Below are 21332 nucleotides of genomic sequence, written 5' to 3'. Positions count from 1 at the left end.
ACGGTTTTCCTTTAGCACGTTATTTATTCCATACAGTGCTGTGCTCCAGATGTTTAATTTTAGTAGACCTCTCTTGGCCAGGAATTTATTGTCTGCCCTTGTTAGTCTGCTTTCCATATCCTCCTCCCTTTGCTTCCAAGATAGGAGAATCCCTTCACTCCATTTATTTTGTGGTCTTCAGTTCTGACGTTAATTGTATCATTAATTTCTTCTAGGCTCTCCGTATTTCTTCGGCTAACTCCAAATCCATAATAAGCGCTCAGTCGACGGTTCATTTCCTCCAATATTCTTTTCCGCTTGCACAGATACATCCAATATTTTCTAAATCATTGTCACGTTCGCCTGCATCACCTATAACCCCATGAGCAATTCCTAGGGATTCTATTACCGTGAACAGTTGCTAGCGTTATAGTGTATGACCTATGAACTTTCCCTAAATATTGAACAGTGGTTAAGCAGTAGCTTTTGTGATGGTTAAATCTTCTCACTTGCAAGGCCGCGTCAAGTACCTCTTCAAACTGTTAGAAAGCTCGATGTTTCGTCCCCTATGTTCGAATCTTTTTCAGTATTCTATTACCGTTCTACCGCCCTAACGCTAAGGCAACCGAGAGACGCCTGTAGATTCCTGAAGAAATTCCCAGCAGGGGGGATCGAAACATTGAGCAGTCTAGCAATCCGAAGAGCAATATGATGTGGGTTTACAAGTGAGAAGACTTCGCTATCAGTGGCAACGGCCGTGAATACCAGCAGACTTATACACTGAGGTAACAAAAGTCATGGGATAGTGATATGTACATATAGAGATCGCTTACACAAAGTATAATGCATTGGCAGAGCTGTCATTGTACTCACGTGATTCACGTGAAAAGGTTTCCGACCTGATTATGGCCGCATGACAGTAGTTCTTTTATATTCCCTGGATCTTCAACCCAGGGAATATAAGACATCTCTGGAAAGAACGTTGTAAGAAACTGTTAAACGCTGAGGTACAGGTACACGAGGAAACAACAAATAATGAAGAAATTGAGAGAAGTTGGGAAGCAGAATTAGGACAAATTACACTGGAGGAAATGGAAATAGCTGTGAAGAAGATGAATGGGGGAAAGCCAAAGGACCTGATGAAGTATCAGTGGACATGATAAGAGCAGCAGGTCCAGTGGGAATGCAGTGGCTGTATAGAGTACTATCAAGCGTGTGGAGAAATAATACAATATCTGACGATTGGAGAAGCCGACACATTGTTCCCATCTTAAAAAAAGGCAATAAAAGACTTCGTAAACAGTACATAGGAATAACCCTTATGAATCATACAGCCAAGATTTTTGAAAGAATTTTACTAAATCGAATAAGTGAAAAGATAAAAAAGGAGCTGAGTGAAGAACGGCATGGGTTTAGGAAAGGAAGAAGCACGATCGACTTGATATTTTCTATCCGTCAACTGATGGAAAAAAGTTGGGAGTATAACAAAAGGGTGATAATGGTTTCTATAGACATAGAAAAGGCATATGACTCAGTTAACAGGGAAAGACTCTGGCAAAAAATGAGAAAGATAGATATAGAAGATGGATACATTAATGTAATAAAGACAATGTACAGAGGACGCAATTGTAGAATTACAACACCATTGGGGAACTCTGAATACTTCGAAATAAGACAACGACTTTAGCAAGGAAGTATTATATCTCCTGCACTTTCTAATGTTGTGGTGGAGGGAATGAATAAGGCAGTTAAAGATATAGTAAAAGAAAAAGACAAAAAGATGATTTTTGCAGATGATATGGTAATATGGGGTGATAAAGAGGTAGATGTACAGTTACAACTTTATGCTTGGAAGGAAATAATGGAAAGGTATGGATTAAAAATAAATAAAGAGTGAAATAATGGTTTAAATCAAATGGCTCTGAGCACTATGGACGTAACATCTGAGGTCATCAGTCCCCTAGAACTTAGAACTAGTTAAACCTAACTAACCTAAGACCATCACAAACATCCATGCCCGAGGCAGGATTCGAACCTGCGACCGTAGCGGTCTTGCGGTTCCAGACTGCAGCGCCTTTAACCGCACGGCCACTTCGGCCGGCTATGTAGAGATTAGATTGGACATTAAACAAGAAAGTAAGAGAGAAGAAATTGAAAAAAAAGATATTAAGATGGTATGGGCGCGTTAAGAGAATGCATGGTCAGAGCCTCCCCAAAATTATGGAAGAACTAAAGATGGATGGGAAAAGACCTAGAGGGCGCCCCAGAACACGGTGGAAAATGGGAGTGAGAATATCTGTGGAAAGGAGGGGTGTGACCTGGCAGCAAGTGGAGGGAGAAAAGTGGTGGGAGGACCGAGCCAGATGGAGAGGACTCGTCAGCACCCAGACCCGGCAGTAGCAGGAGCGGGAGCCGGATATTTGTAGATAGATAGATAGATAGACAGATAGATAGACAGGAATTAACATACTTTGAACGCAGGATGGTAGTTGAAGGTAGGGGCACGAACATTCCATTTCGGAAATCGTTATAGCATTCAATATTACGAGATCCACAGTGTGAAGAATGTGCAGAGAATACGAAACAAATTTCAGCCATTACGTCTTATGGTATAATGTATCGATACCACACCACGGGTGTTGTTACCTTGGTAACGGAATTGCAAGTTTCCGTTCAACGCCGATAGCGGTCGCGTGATATCTGGCGGAACCAGTGGTGCATGTCTGCTGAGCCACACCTGCAGCAGCTCTGTACTACGAGAGCCCTCTGACACCGCAATATAGGCCGCCGGCGGCAGCCGCTCAGTCCACTTGCGTTTGGAGCCATTCCACTATTTTCTTTTTCTTTTTAGCACTCCGTCTACAGGCCACAAGTGGTCCATCGGGACCATCCGACCGCCGTGTCATCCTCAGCTGAGGATGTGGATAGGAGGGGCGTGTGGCCAGCACATCGCTCTCCCAGTCGATATGATTGTTTTCTTTGACCGGAGCCGCTACTATTCGGTCGAGTAGCTCCTCAATTGGCATCACGAGGCTGAGCGCACCCCGAAAAATGGCAACAGTGCATGGTGGCCTGGATGGTCACCCATCCAAGCGCCGGCCACGCCTGACAGCGCTGAACATATGTGAGCTGAGGGGAACCGGTGTATCCACTGCGGCAAGGCCGTTGCCCACTATGACACCTTCATTTGTGCTTGTTCCTTATGACGTCGATATCAAGATTCTATATCTTATTGCATCATTTGTAGCGAGTCTTCGTAAGTTTGGAAAAATGTGATCTAATTAATTCATCTGTTTGTTGTGTTAACTTGTTCGCTACTCATTTCTGCTCCTGTCCGGCTTTGCTACGATGACAGGTGCCACACCCCACTGTAGCCCACCTTTCCTTACTGTCGTGTGTGAAGTGGTGCACAACACGTCTCGCCAAGAGCGACACACTGGCCGACGGCCTTCACTTAACGACCGAAAGCAATGGCGTTTATGTACAGTTGTCAGTGCTAACATGAGCAGCTCTGCGTGAAATAACCGTAGAAATCAATGTGGTACATTCGACGAACGTATCCGTTAGGACATTGAGGTGAAATGTGGCGTTAATGGGCTGTGGCAGCAGACCACCGACGCGAGTGTCTTTGCTAACAGTACGGCATCGCCTGCAGCGACTGTCCTGGGCTCTTGCCCATATCGGTTGGATCCTAAACGAATGGAAAACCGTGGCCTGGTCGTCTCTGTCTTTTATGTCATTGAAATCCCCTCTGATGGTGGGGTTCGAGTATGGCGCAAATTCCACGAAACCATGGGCCCAAGTTGTCAACATGGCACTGTACAATGATGTTTGCATGGAATGGACTGGGTCCTCTGGTCCAAAAGAGCTGATCATTGACTGTAAATGTTTATATTCGGCTATTTGGAGACCGTTTGCAGCCGTTCATGGACTTAATGTTCCCAAACAAAAACGATGGAACTATCGCGGCTCCACAGTTATCCGCAACTGGAGTGAAGAACATTCTCTGCAACGGAAAAGAAAGATTTGGTTCGTGCACAGAATCATTCACCGGCACGACTTTGACAGTTATTGGATGGCTACAGAGGCGCAGCAAGGCTTGATACTTCTGCAGGGGACTTGCAGCGACTTGTTGAGTTTATAACACGTCGAGTTGCTGCCCTACGCCGTGCAAAAGGATGTCCGGCACGATATTGGGAGGTACCCCACGACTTTTGCCACCTTAGTGTATAGTAGTAATACACTATTGGCCATTAAAATTGCTACACCAAGAAGAAATGCAGATGATCAACGGGCATTCATTAGACAAATATATTATACTAGAACTGACATGTCATTACATTTTCACGCAATTTGGGTGCATAGATCCTGAGAAATCAGTACCCACAACAACCACCTCTGGCCGTAATAACGATCTTGATACGCCTGGGCATTGAGTCAAACAGAGCTTGGATGACGTGTACAGGTACAGCTGCCCATGCAGCTTCAACACGATACCACAGTTCATCAAGAGTAGTGACTGGCGTATTGTGACGAGCCAGTTGCTTGCCCACCATTGACCAGACGTTTCCAATTGGTGAGACATCTGGAGAATGTGCTGGCAGGGCAGCAGTCGAACATTTTCTGTATCCAGAAAGGCCCGTACAGGACCCGCAACATGCGGTCGTGCATTATCCTGCTGAAATGCAGGGTTTCGCAGGGATCGAATGAAGGGTAGAGCCACGGGTCGTAACACATCTGAAATGTAACGTCCACTGTTCAAAGTGCCGTCAATGCGAACAAGAGGTGACCGAGACGTGTAACTAATGGCACCCCATACCATCACGCCGGGTGATACGCCAGTATGGCGATGACGAATACACGCTTCCATTGTGCGTTCACCGCGATGTCACCAAACACGGGTGCGACCATCATGATGCTGTAAACAGAACCTGGATTCATCCGGAAAAATGACGTTTTGCCATTCGTGCACCCAGGTTCGTCGTTGAGTACACCATCGCAGGCGCTCCTGTCTGTGATGCAGCGTCAAGGGTAACCGCAGCCATTGTCTCCGAGCTGATAGTCCATGCTGCTGCAAACGTCGTCGAACTGTTCGTGCAGATGGTTGTTGTCTTGCAAACGTCCCCAACTGTTGACTCAGGGATCGAGACGTGGCTGCACGATCCGTTACAGCCATGCGGATGAGATGCCTGTCATCTCGACTGCTAGTGATACGAGGCCGTTCGGAACCAACACGGCGTTCCGTATTACCCTCCTGAACCCACCGATTCGATATTCTGCTACAGTCATTGGATCTCGACCAACGCGTACAACAATGTCGCGATACGGTAAACCGCAATCCGACATTTATCGAAGTCGGAAACGGGATGGTACGCATTTCTCCTCCTTACACGAGGCATCACGACAACGTTTCACCAGGCAACGCCTGTCAACTGTTATTTGTGTATGACAAATCGGTTGGAAACTTTCCTCATGTCAGCACGTTGTAGGTGTCGCCACCTGCGCCAACCTTGTGTGAATGCTCCGGAAAGCTAATCGTTTGCGTATCACAGCATCTTCTTCCCGTCGGTTAAATTTCGCGTCTGTAGCACGTCATGTTCGTGGTGTAGCAATTTTAATGGCCAGTAGTGTACTTTCCATGTGTTACATAGTAACGGTACGGTAGAGAGCCCTTGGTTTGGGGCCCGCGCGCGGCTCGCTGAAACGCAAGTCCTCTGGCAGCGGCTGGCGCGGCGTCTCTTTCCGCCTTCCCGCTGGAGCGCTCACTGCGCTGCGGTTGCGCGCTGATAGGCCTCATTACGTACGCACGCTGGCGCACGCGCATCCCTAACGCACTTAGCGCCACCAGTCGCCCCCGAATCCTGCGGCCCCACCCCAGTGTGCGTTGCCGCTGACATCGGCCTCCCAAATATGGGTAGCCCAGCTACAGCGTCACACAAGGTGCCACGGAACTATGATTCCAGAAAACACACAAGTCTTGACTTTTTCAGTATACGTTTTATGGCATTGAAAGCCTCCTACTTTTTTTCAAGCAAGCCACATACATATCTGGTATGATAATGGAAAATTCCCTAAAAATTATCCCCCTTTTATACATAATTTTGACCGAGGAAAGAAAAGTAACGTAATCCAATTGCTATTTGAGTGACAAGCTCAGCAAAGGCTTCCATAGCGCGAGGAGTAATTTAATGGGAGCTTCAACATGTAATTATGTGTGTGTGTGTGAAATCTTATAGGACTTAACTGCTAAGGTCATCAGTCCCGAAGCTTACACACTACGTAACCTAAATTATCCTAGGGACAAACACACACACCCATGCCCGAGGGAGGACTCGAACCTCCGCCGGTACCAGCCTCATGAGTCGTATAAAGGTGCAGAGCATGTGCACTGTTGTTTGTGGTTTCAAATGGTGCAAATGGCTCTGAGCACTATGGGACTTAACTTCTGACGTCATCAGTCCCCTAGAACTTAGAACTACTTAAACCTAACTAACCTAAGGACATCACACACATCCATGCCCGAGGCAAGATTCGAACCTGTAACCGTAGCGATCGCGCGGTTCCAGACTGTAGCGCCTAGAACCGCTGGGCCACCCCGGCCGGCTTGTGGTTTCATTAATCCAATTGCGCTAGTACAGTTCAGAGACAATTCAGGACAAAATATCGCAAGGCGCCACATCAAAGATAAGCTGTTGTTAATTGGTACAATCGTTTCAACGAAACTGATGGTGTATCACATAGGACGCCGGGTCTGGGTCGACCAGCAGTCTCCAATGATTGTAGCAGTTGCTGACGGTTTGTCTTTGAGGTGGTGGCTTCCAGTTTATTTACTCCTGAATTGTCTCTAAAAGGTAGCAGCGGATTCGGATTCATAAAACCATAAACAACAGTGCACATGCTCTCTACCGTTATACAACTCCGTTATGACTGTTGGAGTAACTCAATCGCGCGTGGCACCTAGTCGTAACGTCGGGAACTAACAGAGTTAGGCAGGAATAAAACTTGAAGATATATTGCATTCAGTGCTGTAACAAACATTTCTGTAAGTTATTTACCTTTTTCACACGTAAAAGTTACTTTTGTAAAACTAATTTTTACACACCCTGTATATTTTTACACGTTCTTATAGACAGGGTACGTGTAATGCCGACGTAAAACCTCAATTTTTGTGGCCTACGAACATAAAGCACAATAATCACTTCGAACATATTCAGTTTCAGCAGTAATGCTCGAAGTTCTCAGCAACATAATCCTGGATTACATGCTGTATCATGCACGCAAAGCATTTGAAAATGCCTCTCCTGGTGGTAGCTTATCTGAAAGACGATTCCATTTTTTATGTATAAAACAGCTAAATTTTCAAGATACAGTTTTTAATCTAATTCATCATTAGTCATAATAAATAACTGATGATTAGTCGTAAACCGAATAAAAAAAAATTAATATTGCAACTTTGGCTCTTTTCTACATCGAACTGGTTGGTACAGACTGCTGTCTCGTTATTAACCCAGCATGCTGGAAATACATAGACGATTCTGGCGAAGGTAGAACGTTTGTAGTCAGTTTCGCTCGCATCAGCTATCGATTTAAGAAAAATAAGCACGTGGGAACAGCCTAGGAAAACATATTGATTTCCATAAATAACTGTGGGATAAAAATAGTTAAGATAACTTCTCATTATTATTCAATAAATTATTGAAGAATTGACGTAGCAAAATTGCATTTGTCCTCTAATGGACCAGGTGCAGAACAGTTCCACTAAAACCATTTTAGTTAGTTCAAAAAGAAACCCCTTCAATGTTAATTAACGTTGCAATACTGAATAAGTGGGATATCATCGCGTGCCCTGGGCTACATTAACTAATGAATTAATGAAATACCGATATCAATGGATTTTATTTTGGTCACAAATACGGTGCACCTGCATAGCTGAAAACTCTGAGAATGGAGTGATGCGAGAAAATTTCAGTTAGATTGCATCGTGGTCAGACAGAATTCCTAAATCACATGCTGCATTGTAAGACGTATGTAGGAGCGTATATAGACTCAGATCACAATGTATTAGTGATGTAGAATAGGCTTAAGTTTGAGAGATTACTCTGGAAGAATGAATGTAGACAGAAGTGGGAGGCAAGTACTGAGAATGATTCTGTGCGTTTGAAATTTTCTAAGGCTGTAGATATTGCGATAATGAAAATCACAGTAGTCGGTTCAGTAGAAGGGAGCACTTAGAAAAGTTAGCCAAACAAGTATAGCTACAAAGAAGGTAACTCTGAAGAAACAACAATTTGTTTGTAATATGACAGGAAAATAGCAATATGAGACACTTAGGAATGAAATAAATCAGAAGTGCAAGTGTGCTAAAGTGAAAGGGATGCAGGAAAATTGTGAAGAAATCGGAAAAGAAATGTTTGTCGGAAGGACAGATTCAGCCTATAGAAAATTCCAAATTGCCTTCGGTGCAATTAGCCGGCCGACGTGGCCGAGCGGTTCTAGGCGCTTCAGTCTGGAGCCGCGCGACCGCTACGGTCGCAGGTTCGCATCCTGCATCGGGCAGGGATGTGTGTTATGTCCTTAGGTTAGATAGGCTTAAGGAGTTCTAAGTTATAGGGGACTGATGTCCTCAGATGTTGAGTCCCATAGTGCTCAGAGACACTTTTTGCAATTAAAAACAAAGGCGTCAAACTTAAGAACGCAAAAGAAATTCCAATGTTAATAGCAGAGGGCAGAGCTGGCAGGTGGAAAGACTAAGTAAAGACCTCTGCAAGGGGCGGGAATCAGACGGGGCAGAAGAAGAAATGCGAGTCAATATGGAAGGAATGGGAATACCGTGGTAGAGTGAGGATTTAAAACAGCTTTTGAAGGCATAGGTAACATTCCATCGGAATTTCTAAAACCATTGGGAGAAATAGCAATCAAACGACTACTCAAGTTGGTTGGTAGAATGTATATGACTGGAAACATACCATCATCAAAGTATCAGAGGAAATATCATCCCATCCCATGTGGTGCTACAGAAGAATGCTGAAGATTAGATGGGTAAGATCACATAACTAATGAGGAAGTTTTGAATAGGATTGGGGAGAAGAGAAGTTTGTGGCACAACTTGACCAAAAGAAGGGATCGGTTGGTAGGACATGTTCTGAGGCATCAAGGGATCACCAATTTAGTATTGGAGGGCAGCGTGGAGGGTAAAAATCGTAGAGGGAGATCAAGAGATGAATACACTAAGCAGATTCAGAAGGATGTAGGTTGCAGTAGGTACTTGGAGATGAAAAAGCTTGCACAGGATAGAGTAGCATGGAGAGCTGCATCAAACCAGTCTCAGGACTGAAGACCACAACAAGACAACAAGGGCAGACAAATGCGAGAATTATCGTACAATCAGCTTAACAGCACATGCGTCAAAGTTTCTGACAGAATAATATATAAAATAACATAAAGAAAATTGATGTTTTGTTAGGTGAAGAAAAGATTGTTTCTAGCAAGAGGCAAAGCCACCAGAGAGGCAGTTCTGACGTTGCGCCTTCTAAAGGAAGTGTAAGCTATAGGGAAACACGAATAATATACAATATGTGCAAAAACTAAGAGGGAACAACATGAATGGAAGACCAAGAGCGAAATGCTCGGATGAAATAGGATATAAGACGGGGATGGAATCTTTCGCCACTACAGTTCAATCTACACAGCGAAGAAGCAATGACGGAAATAAAAGAAGAAATAATGGTGCAAAGGCTATTACAACGAAAGCCTATCTGTGGAAACTCTGGGAAAGAACATTGTCATAATCTCCGGGAAAGAACACTATATAATTTTTCGCCCAGTATGTGCATGGAATTTCAGTAAATTCACAGTACAAGGGATTTGTGACTGTCAATAAGTTCACTGTTGACTTTGTGTATCACGCACTGAGGATCGAAAAGCAACAACCACCTAAAAACACGAAGCTTTCCAGATCTCTAGGTTATCCTTCTGGGGCTGTTGGAGTGAATAAAACTAAAAGGTAGAAGAATAATACCTCTGGATTCCTATATACTTTATAACAACCTCCTCCAATGGTTCAGAACTGAGATGGGGAATGGCGCGGCAGATGAAAATATTTTTGAATTCATCGTTCTCATAGAAATTTTTGTATTATTAATCTTACTAGACTAAACTTCTGGTATGTAGCTCTTTATGAAATTTAGTTTATGTCAAGTGTTTTTATACAAGTGTTGGTTGTAGATATTTTGTAATACAACTATATTTGATTTTCACATGGAAAATACATACTGAATGACATTTTGAGTTCCATCTGATGATGAAATGTCATCCTCTTCTAAGCATAACTGTTGTTGTCTCCAGCTGTTATTCATTTAGTGAAAAAATATACGAGTATTTTTTCCAAGTTAAACCATATTCCGAAATTAACCACACTAATGATGTTTTTATCTAAAAGATGTGTATATCAAAAACTAAGAAGGAATTTGTTCTCAATTTAGAAAATCGTACTTACATCGATCCGGCAGACACCGATTAAATTTTACTGCAGCATTTGCTCTTTTCAAGGCTAAAGTTCGTAACTCTACTGTGCTCTGTCGTAATCAAAGAAATAAAAATACAGACAAAGGAAACGACCATGAGACTTGCGCATTGTTCATCGAGGAAAACACAACCCGTTATTACTGGCCAAAAAATGAGTGACTGTAGGTTTTCCCAGCGTATGATGAACAGTTCCCGGTTAGCATCACCTAAATTCAGCAGTATTTCGCTGATATTAGTTTTCACCTCCTCAGGCGTTCTTGAGGATGGCAAAAAATCAGCAAAACCTGGACCACGCTATCCGGTAGACTATCCGAGCCGTTCAAAGAAGTTTTATACACTTGAAACGTAGTCGAGATCTGAGTAACCAGTGGCTAAACATCAGAATTTGGAAAAATACTCGTACTTCCAGCAGCAGAAAAAGAGCGAAAATTTCCGGGATGAATCACTCACACTGCACCTGAGTGTGCGCTATTTACAAACTTCGTAACAGATTGAAACTGTGTGGCAGAGAGTGACTCTGTTCTGAAACCTAGCCTCTCGTCGGCGATACCTTTTAATTGAGGAGTGCTAGTCCCTCAGATTATATAGGAGAAATTACGTAAAATTGGGAAACAAGAGGGGGGGGGGGGTAATACCGGCAGAATTCATTCTGTGATGGCGGGTTGTTAGTAGAGCATGCACAGTTTAGTCTGCAACTGCATTTCGGAGTATTTTCATGGGCCGTTCAATCAACCATCTTCGTTATGCATCGCCTGTAAGTTGCTATGTAGCTGAGATTTTGATACATATTGTTCTCCATCATCACTGTCGACTGTATGAATAATGGAAATAACCCACCTGCTGAGAGCATACATTCGCTAGCGAATCTTTGTTGAATACAGTTCATTCAGTTCTACTTTTCTTTCTTCTGAGAACCATTTCTAATTTTATGAAATGATAATTAAATCAAGACCCTAAGCTGTCAACAGGCGTTGATATACATCAACGAGTGCAGTTGAAAATGTGTGCCCCGACCGGGTCTGGAACCCGGGCTCTCCTGCTTACATGGCAGACGCTCTATCCATCTGAGCCACCGAGGGCACAGAGGACAGTGCGACTGCACAGACTTATCCCTAGCAAGCTCCCCGTGAGACCCACATTCCCAACTTAATGTCCACACACTTTTGTAGTGCCCCTGCCTATTACACTCATTAATCGCGGCAGATAATCTTACAGAGTCCCATAAGAGTTCGGGCAATGCGTGTGCACCCAGCACAGAAGGAGGTCAATGGCCGGTTAGCCTTAACTATATGAAGCTGGTATCTGTTCTTTCGGACATGTCGTCTTCCTTCCAAAGTTTCCCAAACAAAATCATTGAATATTTCCGAAACACTCTCCCACCGATGGAACCTTACAAACGTGGCAGCAAGATACCGATTTGCTTCCTTTATCGACTGGAACAGCTAACGATCTCAAATACTGGAGCAGAATTAAAGAACAGATTCCGCAAGGGTTTTGTACGCTGTTCCCCCTGCAGCTTCGAGAGGCATTCATAAAATCCACCCGATAAATCTGTCTACTTGCCCTTGCTACAACAGATTTTATGCGTTCGTCGCGTAACATATTGTTTAGTTAAGTTACGTCAAGAGCTTTAACCTTGTGATCAAATATTGTGGCACCTTGGTAATGCTGAACTTGTCACCGACTTCTTCCGCTACTCATACGTTTTCCCTTCCGTTAACAGACATATAAAGCGAACGTCCAAACACTGAAAAGCACGTGGTGTAAAGTGAATTGAACGCACCGCCAGTTACGCACAGTAGCTTGTATTTTTAATGCGGCGTCGCGGAGCAGAAGAGACCCGTTGTAAGCGCTATAAGAAACTGCCTCACAGCCGCAGAACCAGTAAACGGTGAGTCACGGATTCCCAGGAAGACACCGGATGTTAACTCTGTCATCGCACAACAAGGCCTTGTGTAGGGAGAGCAGTCTGTTGCTCGCGATTCTCTCTACGCTCTGCAAAGTAACTTCATTTTCATCGCGAATGAGTGGAAGAAGTGTTGTCTTCTGAATTCCTTCATTAACTATCTGTTTCTTATCCTGTTACAGTCATAATTCATCAGGCACGCTGGCGATATTCTATGCCTAACAGACGGGCTTATTACAGAATTAAATCACTTACTTGCAGGCATAATACACTAAAATAATATTTATGATAGTAACACAACATTAATAATTTCTTTACGAGAAGTGTTTTTCGAAAATAAGGTCCATTTTTTAAAATTATTGCAAACTTACAACAATCAAAATACTCACAAGTTTTAGAACACCCGCTTAATTAAAATTATCACTTGGAGACATGCTACTTAGAATCAAGACTACTCTACTTAGAATTATAACGAAAAGAACAATATAGTATTTTGCAAATAATGACAAGCCTTCAGCATAACACCAATCTAGTTACTAATTCATCAACAAAATTACAAACAAATAAAAACGGAATAAGCGTGACACAGACAGCTTAACAGCACCAAAGCGTTCCACAAAAATAAGCGCAAGCTGTATTAACCCAGTAGCACCGTAACATGTATCTACAGAAATGAGTGAACAAAAAACACAAAATAGATAAGTGACAAAAAATAGAGCTCCTGGCAACTTGAGACATTCATCATTCACTGACACATAAAAGGGGAAAAATGATCGTTAGAACAAGGTAGGAAGCTATGAAGTTATTTAGATCTAATAACAAAAAGAAACTGCTAAAATTACCAGATGCTCATGAACAAAACAAAGACTGGACAGAAACTTACCCCAAATGACCATGTAAACTTGACAAACCATTCGTTGTTTTTGCCTGATGGAACAGTACCAAATAAACATCCCAGCAGTTTCTCATAGAAGTACTGTCACACTACATCTTCCCTCAGCAGAACCTTGAAAACAAACCAATTTGTATTCAGCTCCCCTAGCCATCATCTACCCCTCACAACTCCGGTACCTACCCTCATACTTCTGCGCCGACTTTAATTCCTCCTTTCTCGCACGTATGGTAAAATACTGTTTTAATATAATATTTTAACTTCTAGTTTGGGAAATGAGATTACCTTTTACGTTAAAACCACGGAGATGATAATCTTCTAAGATCTGTGTAGCGTCTCGTCGAACAGTGTGATGACACTTGCGACTTTCGAACTCCTACGGTGCAACGTGGTTCGTGCGACCGTCTCCTAAACTTGAGGAGACGTATGCCACTGCTGAATAGGTCACTAGAATAACTGGTCACTTCACTTGTTGAAAAATTCTTATTTATTGATGCGTTTCGGGCACAGCCCTTCATCAGAACATAATAAAGAAAAGTCTTCAGCTACAGATGCTGACGGCTGACACGTGCGAATCTATATTTTATATGAAGACTTTTCTTTCGATGTTTTAATGATGGTCTGTGCGAGAGATATGTCATGAAGAATTTTTGAAGAGCAAGTGACCATTTATTCTTGCACCCAATTCAGCAATGACATACGTCTCATCAACTTTTGAAATCTTTATTAGTTCGTACTCACTCTGATCGGTCCCAGTGTCTCTCTTTAGAGTCCTCGGCTCACTGCTTGTTGCAACGTCGTGTCCGTCATTATAGACAATGCAACACCACTCTAGTGTTGTGATACTACCCGTTTCCTACTTTTTTAAAAAATATTATTCCTTGGTTAATGACACTGCAAACATACAAGTTACTCATCTCTTAGGACAATAGCCGGCCGAAGTGGCCATGCGGTTAAAGGCGCTGCAGTCTGGAACCGCAAGACCGCTACGGTCGCAGGTTCGAATCCTGCCTCGGGCATGGATGTTTGTGATGTCCTTAGGTTAGTTAGGTTTAACTAGTTCTAAGTTCTAGGGGACTAATGACCTCAGCAGTTGAGTCCCATAGTGCTCAGAGCCATTTGAACCATTTTTTTCTTAGGACAATAACATAACATAACAGTCTATCATTTGTCGTCCTTATCGAGGCTCAATTCGTTAAATGTGTTGATCACTGCTTGCCAAGCCGCTTGCCTTTTCGTTACATAGATAAATTTCTCACTTCCCAATCGGTCGGGGCCATCTTCGCACACGGGGAAGCGCGAGCTATAAGTCAGTATTCCTACTGACGCAGTCAGTTTTGAGCGAATGTATACATTGCTGACAAAAGATCATTCACTTTGCAGCTTGACGCCGGCCGCTGTGGCCGAGCGGTTCTAGGAGCTTCAGTCCGGAACCGCGCTGCTGCTACGGTCGCAGGTTCGAATCCTGCCTCGGGTATGGATGTGTGTGATGTTAGGTTTAAGTAGTTCTAAGTCTAGGGGACTGATGACCTCAGATGTTAAATGCCATAGTGCTTAGAGCCATTTGAACCATTTTTTGCAGCTTGACTTTGTTTCTTGTAACCCAAATACTTTCCATGAGAGATGTGTGTCACCTCCGTGGTGATATTAGAATGAGCTGCCAATTTAATAAAATGCGGATATCCGAAGTTTGCAGTTTCTTTATTTATGCCTTCATTTTATCTGACAAGGTTAGGGTTTTAATTTCCTCTCTTACACCTCACCAGGCTGCCTTAATGTGTTAACAGTACAATATCCATAGTATCTGAGCAGTACGTAATAATAATAATCATCGTCATAAGAACAAAAAGTTGGGTCAGCAGTATCAATTAATGAAAGATTTTTCTTCAGTGCTACAGGTATGAGCCTATCACTATTGTAAAACTTGAAAAATTCAAAATTCGCTGGAACTTCAGCTTCATAACCGATAAAAAATCTGACCGAACAGTGATAATTAAAACTGAGTAAGTCACCTTCTTCAGAGAGATTGCTATATCCAACATCCAAATTTGCAAACCACCTGCAATTAGAAGAGGGTCAAATACAGGGACCTGACAGATAAAGTGGAAGCCGTGTAGAGAGAGAGAGATCAGTACACATCGTCCCTATGGTAATATCGGACACCGGCGTTGTCCCAAAACAGACTGCAAAGAGTGCGCAGCCAAAACGGACTGTGAGGATTCTGCAGAGCCTTACAGTGCATCCTTTGCTCCGTCGGCCACTGCAGAAGGCTGTAATACTGAATATCTGCACAGTACATCGCTGGGCTTTCGGACAACATAAGCAGCTTAGCGGTAAGTTATTTTGACAGTTCTCAATATGCTACCATATAAACTCAGTTCGGAGTGGAACTCATTACTGAAAACAATTGTACTCCAGTCAGTGAGATTCCAGGCCTAATGTGCCCGATATTACTGCAGACGGTCTTGTTGCTGCACGGTCAGTGGGAGTCGGCGCAAGGGGCGCTGTGAGCTCGGAGCCCTCTCTGTGGACCGCCTCTTGATGGTCCTTGTGATGACTTAAGCACCAGTTGCACATCGGATTCATGATAATGATGAATCCGGGTCTCTTAGTGCGTCTCTGATGATTGCTCGGTCCTCACGTTCTGTCGTCTCTATAGGTCGACCACTTCCTTCTTGACGCTGTGTTTGGCCTTGCTTCATCCAGTCCTGCCAACACCGTCAAATAGTCGAATCGATCCCATTCAAATGTCGAGTGACTCGCTTCTGTGAGCGCAACTACACGTCCTTTCTCACTGCTAGGTCTGCGTATATTGCACGCGCGCCTATTTGCAAGGCATAGCTACTCTCCAACTAAGTATACGGAATGAAATTCGCAAAGATTATATGCCCTGGTATGAAAAAGTCCCCTATTTACTATCTTTGCACAGCTGCACGGTGAAATTGCGCTAAAGCGTCACGCATTCATCCATCGGCCACCAAAGTTCACAATGTTACATTTTCCGTCGATCGATATCTGTACGAATATCAATTTATCCCTTTCCACCCTGGCCTGCACAATCGTGCGGATTCAGTTTCAGATTTGCTGTGGCTCAACATCACTTTCCTGTGTAACTCTGGACTGCAACGATTCTGTGGGTTCACAGCTTCTGTTCTAAAGATGTTTAGTTGACTAGCCACCAGAACACAGCAGATCATTTCAAACTTCAACGAAAAGACAAAGCCTTGCGTCACCAAGATAAACAAAATATGTTTTTCCATATTTAGTTAGTTTCAGAAATTCCTGCAGGATTTTAGATTGATATGTTTCATTTAACCTATGTAAGTTGCTCGAACACAGAGATTGGGTGCCTTTTGGATATTATAAATGTTTGTATCTTGAGTAACAGGATCATGCTAGCGACTTCTTGAACAGACTATCGCACTAAGAATTTTTTCAGTATTTTTACCTAATTCCAGATGTCATACAGTATAGAAACTGATACCCAACCGATAAACTTTTAAGAAATTTTCTCTCAGGGTTCTAACATTCTGCGTGGTGTCTGTTTGTTCTATATCGTGTCCCCCTACCACTCGCGCAACGACGCTCTGAGCGGGTTTTTTAGGGAATTGACTAGTTTGAACCTGGGACCTGTTGCTGGTAAGGAGACGCCAGACCACACATGACATGTAGAATTCAGAAGAGTTCAGTGAGACTAGCGATGATATAACCAAATACTTAATGATTTCAGCGTCAGCTCCACTGCACTCCCTGTAAAAGAATCTTAATACTAACTAAATTTAGTGGAAGGGGTTAAAGGCTTTCCAATTTTTAGTTAGCTGGTAAAATAACTTCGAAAAAGCAGTTAAGTTTACCATTGGAAATTTTATTCTACTCACAAAACATTGTTTATAAATTGCACTATTGATAAAAGGAAATGTTTTAATACAGGATGGTAAAAACCAACTGCGTTCAACAAAAATGTGAACGAATATTCCCTCAGTGGGTTTCCAAGTTCTATAATGGATCGAAGGATGACCTATGCCATATCACATCTATAATCTAGGTTTAAATTAAGTTTCACAAAAGAGAAAACTATCAAAATGGTCTACAGTGACCCTCAATTATCTTTAATTACTTATCTAACCTGTCGTAAATTACAGTGGCGATGTGGCTTCTCAGTAACTATATAACAGAAAAATCATCGCGTTTCAGATTTTTACTTCAATTGGCAAATGTGAACACCATGAGCTTTAATTGACGATCGACACTAGTGTTACGCAAAAAGGGGGTGTAACAGATGAGACTTCTGCAGTTCTGAGTGAAGCTTTATGCGCTGTTATGCGGCATCACGTGCGTTCATTACCTTGTCGGTGTTCGTCAGGGGGCGGCGGGCAGCACAGCTCCGCTCACCTCGCTGTCTCAGAAGCAACTCTTTCCTAACTTCTCCTTACTACAATTTACCGAAGTTGGTTTAAAAAAACTATTTGGCTGTGTTTTCATCTGACCACTCAGGGTCTCAATGTTAACCTTAAGCTCCGCCTACTAAAATTCTGTCTATCCAATGAGAAACGTTATACTTTTCGTGGTATGGCAATGTTTTTAAAGTTTGCAACGTAACAGAGACGCGAAAAAGTCTCACGCTAAAACTTGCAGATGGTGTGGCCCTTTTTGTGTTATCGTATGATCTACACTGTTCCTCTGGAGAGCTCTAGCTTTTAACATGGGCTGGGGGGTGGTCCTAGCAGTTAGCTGGAGACGTGGGTGTCCGTCCCTCATCGTAGGGCCTTCCAGCTTAACACAGTTCTGCTCTCAGCTTCTGTTCTCGTGTCTCCCCTCGGAACTGCGTCTGTCTCACGGTGGGAAGGTATGACATGCATTTAGGCATTCTTGTGTTAGTCTGTGGTATTCCATTTGCTCACGCATTACTCGTATTACTTTGGTTAACTTAATGTCACGATTTATTCGGAGCTATGTGAAAGGATAACATTCTATGAGTCGGGGCGTGGAATGTCAGAACCTTGAACGTGGTAGGGAAACTAGAAAATCTGAAAATGGAAATGCAAAGGCTCAATCTAGATATAGTAGGGGTCAGTGAAGTGAAGTGGAAGGAAGACAAGGATTTCTGGTCAGATGAGTATCGGGTAATATCAACAGCAGCAGAAAATGGTATAACAGGTGTAGGATTCGTTATGAATAGGAAGGTAGGGCAGAGGGTGTGTTACTGTGAACAGTTCAGTGACAGGGTTGTTCTAATCAGAATCGGCAGCAGACCAACACCGACAACGATAGTTCAGGCATACAGGCCGACGTCGCAAGCTGAAGGTGAACAGATAGAGAATGTGTATGAGGATATTGAAAGGGTAATGCAGTATGCAAAGGGGGACGAAAATCTAATAGTCATGGGCGACTGGAATGCAGTTGTAGGGGAAGGAGTAGAAGAAAAGGTTACAGGAGAATATGGGCTTGGGACAAGGAATGAAAGAGGAGAAAGACTAATTGAGTTCTGTAACAAGTTTCAGCTAGTAGTAGCAAATACCCTATTCAAGAATCACAAGAGGAGGAGGTATACTTGGAAAAGGCTGGGAGATATGGGAAGATTTCAATTAGATTACATCATGGTCAGACAGAGATTCCGAAATCAGGTACTGGATTGTAAGGCATACCCAGGAGCAGATATAGACTCAGATCACAATATAGTAGTGATGAAGAGTAGGCTGAAGTTCAAGACATTAGTCAGGAAGAATCAATACGCAAAGAAGTGGGATACGGAAGTACTAAGGAATGACGAGATACGTTTGAAGTTCTCTAACGCTATAGATACAGCAATAAGGAATAGCGCAGTAGGCAGTACAGTTGAACAGGAATGGACATCTCTAAAAAGGGCCATCACAGAAGTTGGGAAGGAAAACATAGGTACAAATAAGGTAGCTGCGAAGAAACCATGGGTAACAGAAGAAATACTTCAGTTGATTGATGAAAGGAGGAAGTACAAACATGTTCCGGGAAAATCAGGAATACAGAAATACAAGCCGCTGAGGAATGAAATAAATAGGAGGTGCAGGGAAGCTAAGACGAAATGGCTGCAGGAAAAATGTGAAGACATCGAAAAAGATATGATCGTCGGAAGGACAGACTCAGCATACAGGAAAGTCAAAACAACCTTTGGTGACATTAAAAGCAACGGTGGTAACATTAAGAGTGCAACTGAAATCCCATTGTTAAATGCAGAGGAGAGAGCACATAGGTGGAAAGAATGCATTGAAAGCCTCTATGAGGGTAAAGATTTGTCTGGTGTGATAGAAGAAGAAACAGGAGTCGATTTAGAAGAGATAGGGGATCCAGTATTAGAATCGGAATTTAAAAGAGCTTTGGAGGACTTACGGTCAAATAAGGCAGAAGGGATAGATAACATTCCATCAGAATTTCTAAAATCATTGGGGGAAGTGGCAACAAAACGACTATTCACGTTGGTGTGTAGAATATATGAGTCTGGCGATATACCATCTGACTTTCGGAAAAGCATCATCCACATAATTCCGAAGACGGCAAGAGCTGACAAGTGCGAGAATTATCGCACAATCAGCTTAACAGCTCATGCATCGAAGCTGCTTGCAAGAATAATATAGAGAAGAATGGAAAAGAAAATTGAGAATGCGCTTACTTATGACTCTATCTATAGTTTTACTAGACGTTGCCATGCGACATTTAACAGTTATGTCTATTGAGGAAACCCCGAGCACCAAGTGGTCGAGTATCATAAAAAATCACCAGTAATCTCCTACTGATTCTAATTTTTTTTAATTCTGCTTAAAAATCATGTTGTAATCGGGGATCACACCACTAAAGGGAGAAAATTAAGTTTAAAGAACTCAGTTTTTTGTATTAATTTGTCCATTTTCAAGAGCTACAAGCAGATAAAGGCATATTACATAGAGACAGGCAGCAAACCAGCTTTGTTCGTTTTTTATCGTATACTATCAACGCACTGTTGTTCAGTTTTTAAGTTTTTAATTTATTACTGTTACCTTAATTTCCTTCCTCCTTTATTATTTTATAGAAATGAGAAACAAATCTTTGAAAGCAAAGGTAGCATTCTGCTTCATTGCTACTTCACTTCGTAAACATATTTCTACAATAAAAAGGATGGCGTGTGACGGTAGGGAGAAACTACCGTAAAGACGATGGGGGGCACGTCTTACACACTAAACGTACCTGAAGCAAAGACACACGGCAACAGGATCGTTATTGTCTCAGCAGTTCTGTACCATTTTTTACGTCATGGTTTTTTCTTTTTTCTTGCTCGTTTCTGTCAGCTTTGTTATTAAAATCGCACTGATCGGTTTTCCCGTTTTCTGTAATAACGCAATATTTCACAGCACTGTAAATTTTACGAATAAAAATGATTCCTTTTTTAAAAAAGGTTTATTTAAAAACGAAGAATTTTAGCACTGCTGCTATGGCAAATTACATTTCTTTTGTTTTACTCGGTTATTAGTAAAACATAATAAAGAACTGTTATAACCGAGACCAAAGAAATACCGAAAAATATTGGTTATTAGAGGCTTGGGAGAGCCAGGCCTGACAAAACTCTACCATCTAATGAGCAAGATGTATGAGACAGGCGAAATACCCTCAGGCTTCAAGAAGAATATAATAATTCCAATCCCAAAGAAAGCAGGTATTGACAGATGTGAAAATCACAGAACTATCAGTTTAATAAGCCACGGCTGCAAAATACTAACACGAATTCTTTACAGACGAATGGAAAAACTGGTAGAAACCGACTTCGGCGAAGATCAGTTTGGATTCAGTAGAAATACTGGAACACGTGAGGCAATACTGAACCTACGACTTATCTTAGAAAATAGATTAAGGAAAGGCAAACCTACGTTTCTAGCATTTGTAGACATAGAAAAAGCTTTTGACAATGTTGACTGGAATGCTTTCAAATTCTGAACGTGGCAGGGGTACAATACAGGGAGCGAAAGGCTATTTGCAATTTGTACAGAAACCAGATGGCAGTTATAAGAGTCGAGGGGCATGAAAGGG

General features: G+C 42.5%; 1 protein-coding gene across 1 annotated transcript in view; it reads left to right on the top strand.

Moving 5' to 3' along the window:
* The window catches only part of LOC124775207, a 183844-nt gene that overhangs the window by 30067 nt on the left and 132445 nt on the right, over positions 1–21332 (top strand). The gene's annotated exons all lie outside the window — the stretch shown is intronic.

Source organism: Schistocerca piceifrons, chromosome 2 (assembly GCF_021461385.2).
Source record: "Schistocerca piceifrons isolate TAMUIC-IGC-003096 chromosome 2, iqSchPice1.1, whole genome shotgun sequence".
Taxonomy (NCBI): Eukaryota; Metazoa; Arthropoda; class Insecta; order Orthoptera; family Acrididae; genus Schistocerca; species Schistocerca piceifrons.
The sequence above is the reverse complement of the archived record's forward strand: the minus strand, read 5'-3'. Positions and strand labels throughout refer to the sequence as shown.